The sequence below is a fragment of the Monodelphis domestica genome, chromosome X (assembly GCF_027887165.1).
Source record: "Monodelphis domestica isolate mMonDom1 chromosome X, mMonDom1.pri, whole genome shotgun sequence".
Classification (NCBI taxonomy): Eukaryota; Metazoa; Chordata; class Mammalia; order Didelphimorphia; family Didelphidae; genus Monodelphis; species Monodelphis domestica.
In genome coordinates this window covers 46,668,043-46,672,172 of record NC_077235.1, presented here as the reverse complement: position 1 = coordinate 46,672,172, position 4,130 = coordinate 46,668,043, and positions in this window count along the sequence as shown.

The following is a 4,130-nucleotide window of genomic DNA, read 5'->3' as shown; positions in this document are numbered from 1 at the left end:
TTCCTTTGTATTTTTTTTCATTAATTCCCTGGGTATCCTTGATCTTTTGTTCTTCCAAATGAACTTTGTTATGTTTTTTTCTAAATCAGTAAAAAAAATTTTTGGAAGTTCCATGGGTATGGCACTAAATAGATAGATGAGTTTGGGTAGGATGGTCATTTTTATTATATTGGCTCGTCCTACCCATGAGCAGTTAATGTTCTTCCAATTGTTCAAGTCTAGTTTTAGTTGTGTGGAAAGTGTTTTGTAGTTGTGTTCATATAGATCCTGTGTTTGTCTCGGGAGATAGATTCCTAAGTATTTTATTTTGTCTTGGGTAATTTTGAATGGGATTTCTCTTTCTAGTTCTTGCTGCTGAGCTGTGTTGGAATTATATAGAAATGCTGATGACTTATGTGGGTTTATTTTGTATCCTGCAACTTTGCTAAAGTTGTTGATTATTTCAATTAGCTTTTTGGTTGAGTCTCTAGGATTCTTTAAGTAGACCATCATGTCATCTGCAAAGAGTGATAATTTGGTCTCCTCCTTGCCTATTTTGATGCCTTCAATTTCTTTTTCTTCTCTAATTGCTACTGCTAGTGTTTCTAATACAATGTCAAATAATAGAGGTGATAATGGGCATCCTTGTTTCACTCCTGATCTTAATGGGAATGGATTTAGTTTATCCCCATTGCAGATGATATTAGCTGATGGTTTTAGATATATACTGTTTATCATTTTTAGGAATGACCCTTCTATTCCTATGCTTTCTAGTGTTTTTAATAGGAATGGGTGTTGTATTTTATCAAAGGCTTTTTCTGCATCTATTGAGATAATCATGTGATTCTTGTTGGTTTGCTTGTTGATGTGGTCAATTATGTGGATAGTTTTCCTAATGTTGAACCAGCCCTGCATCCCTGGTATGAATCCTACTTGATCATGGTGGATGACCCTTCTGATCACTTGCTGGAGTCTTTTTGCTAGTATCCTATTTAAGATTTTTGCATCTATATTCATTAGGGAGATTGGCCTATAGTTTTCTTTCTCTGTTTTTGGCCTGCCTGGCTGTGGAATTAGTACCATGCTTGTGTCATAAAAGGAGTTTGGTAGGACTCCCTCTTTGCTTATTATGTCGAATAGTTTGTATAATATTGGGGTTAACTGTTCTCTGAATGTTTGATAGAATTCACAGGTGAATCCATCAGGCCCTGGGGATTTTTTCTTAGGCAGTTCTTTGATGGCTTGATGGATTTCAATTTCTGATATGGGATTATTTAAGAAAACTATTTCTTCTTCTGTTAGTCTAGGCAATTTATATTTTTGTAAATATTCATCCATATCACCTAGATTGGTATATTTATTGCCATATAGTTGGGCAAAGTAGTTTTTAATGATTGCCTTAATTTCCTCTTCATTTGAGGTGAGATCCCCCTTTTCATCCTTGATGCTATTAATTTGCCTTTCTTCTTTCCTTTTTTTAATTAAATTAACCAGTACTTTGTCTATTTTGTCTGTTTTTTCAAAGTACCAGCTTCTAGTCTTGTTTATTAGCTCAATAGTTCTGTCACTTTCTATTTTATTAATTTCTCCCTTAATTTTTAGGATCTCTAGTATGGTTTTCTTCTGGGGGTTTTTAATTTGTTCATTCTCAAGTTTTTTTATTAGCATTTCCAATTCCTTGGTCTCTGTCCTCCCTAATTTGTTAATATATGCACTCAGGGATATGAATTTTCCTCTAAGTACTGCCTTGGCTGCATCCCATAAGGTTTGAAAGGATGTTTCGCCGTTGTCATTTTCTTCAACGAAATTGTTAATTGTTTCTATGATTTCTTCTCTAACTATCCGATTTTGGAGTATCATGTTATTTAATTTCCAATTAATTTTTGATTTGGGTCTCCATGTACCCTTGCCGATCAATATTTTAATTGCCTTGTGATCTGAAAAGGCTGAAGTTAATATTTCTGCTTTTCTTCATTTAAGTGCCATGTTTCTATGACCTAGTGTATGATCTATTTTTGTGAATGTGCCATGTGGTGCTGAGAAGAAGGTGTATTCTTTTTTGTCCCTATTTATTTTTCTCCATATGTCTATTAATTCTAATTTTTCTAAGATTTCATTCACCTCTTTTACCTCTTTCTTATTTATTTTTTGATTTGATTTATCTAAATTTGATAGTGGTTGGTTCAAGTCTCCCACTAATATGGTTTTACTGTCTAATTCCTCCTTCAATTCTCCTAGTTTCTCTATTAAAAATTTGGATGCTATACCATTTGGTGCATACATGGTGATTAGTGATATTTCCTCATTGTCTATACTTCCTTTTAACAGAATATATTTACCTTCCCTGTCCCTTTTGATCAGGTCTATTTGTACTTTGGCTTTGTCAGATATCATGATTGCAACTCCTGCCTTCTTTCTATCGGTTGAGGCCCAAAAGGTCTTACTCCAACCTTTAATTCTAACCTTGTGAGTGTCAACCCGTCTCATATGTGTTTCTTGAAGACAACATATGGTAGGGTTTTGTGTTCTAATCCAATCTGCTATTTGTCTGCGTTTTATGGGTGAGTTCATCCCATTCACGTTCAAAGTTATGATTGTTATTTGTGGATTCGCTGGCATTTTGATGTCTTCCCCTAGTTCTGACCTTTCTTCTTTAGCTTTCTCCTTTTGAACCAGTGATTTACTTTAGGTCAGTCCCCCTAGTCCCCTCCCTTGAGATGCTTCCCTTTCTAGCCCCTCCCTTTTTATGCTCCCTTCCACTCCCCCCTCTCCTTCCCTCCCTTTTTGTACTCCCTCCCCCCTCCCCCTCCTTAATTTTCCTTTCTTTCTTGCCCTAATGGATAAGATAGAATTCAGGATCCCACTGGATCTAGATGTTCTTCCCTCTCAGATTTGATTTCACTGAGAGTAAGAGTTCATTAAGATTTTAAGCTAGAGGGTAGCTGTGTGACTCAGAAGATTGAGAACCAGTCCCAGAGACAGGAGGTCCTGGGTTCCAATCTGGCCTCAGACACTTCCCAGCTGTGTGACCCTGGGCATGTCACTTCACCCCCATTGCCTAGCCCTTACCACTCTTCTGCTTTATAACCAACACACAGGTCCTGGGTTCAAATGTGATCTCAGACACTTCCTAGCTGTTTGACCCTGAGTAAGTCACTTCACCCCCATTGCCTAGCCCTTACCACTATTCTGCTTTAGAACCAATACACAGATCCTGGGTTCCAATCTGGCCTCAGACCCTTCCCAGCTGTGTGACCCTGGGCCAATCCCTTGACCCCCATTGCCTAGCCCTTATTGCTCTTCTGCCCTGGAACCAATGCACAGTAGTGATTCTGAGGTGGAAGGTGAGGGTTCTTTCAAGCTACGGTGAATTGTTGTTCTATATCAATGGAGTTAATTCCCACAGAAACTGGGAATTCAGTGACAAACACGGAACAACCCTTGCCCTTGGTCAGGCTTGACAGGTACCCCAGAGTCCCACCCACAACTAAATTAGGGGGAAACCCCACCTTGGCTCTAGAAAAGAGCATAGACAGAGACAGGAAAATTCTGGAAGAGATAGCACAGTACCCCTAGACCTTGCCCCAACTTTCCCCAGGTTGCCGGCCTTTGGTCCCAAGACTGTTCCCTGCCGCCATGCCTAGATAGTTATGGAGGGGGTGGAGGGGATGACCCTGAGGGCAATGTCTTTAACTGAAGCATTCTTGAGTGATGCCAACTCAGGGTAGGGCCCCAGGAGAAGACTCAGGAGTGATGCCATTGGCTTAAGGGAAGGCACTGGAAGTGTTACCATTGGCTAGGAGTTGGCTTTCTTCTTAGGGGTCCAGGTATGTACAATATACATCAATAAGTAAATACAAACTCAAGGAGAGACAGAGACAGAGACGTACAGAGACGGAGAGAGTACTACCTCTATGAGGCTTAGGGAAGCCCTTCTTTTTTTTAAACTCTTACCTCCTGCTTTAGAATCAATACTATGTATTGGTTCTAAGACAGGAAAGTGGTCAGGGCTAGGGGATGGGGGTCAAGTGACTTGCCCAGAGTCACACAGCTGGGAAGTATCTGAGACCAGATTTGAACCCAGGACCTCCCATCTCTAGGCCTGGCTCTCAATACACTGAGCCACCCAGCTGCCCGTTCCTACTGTTTTT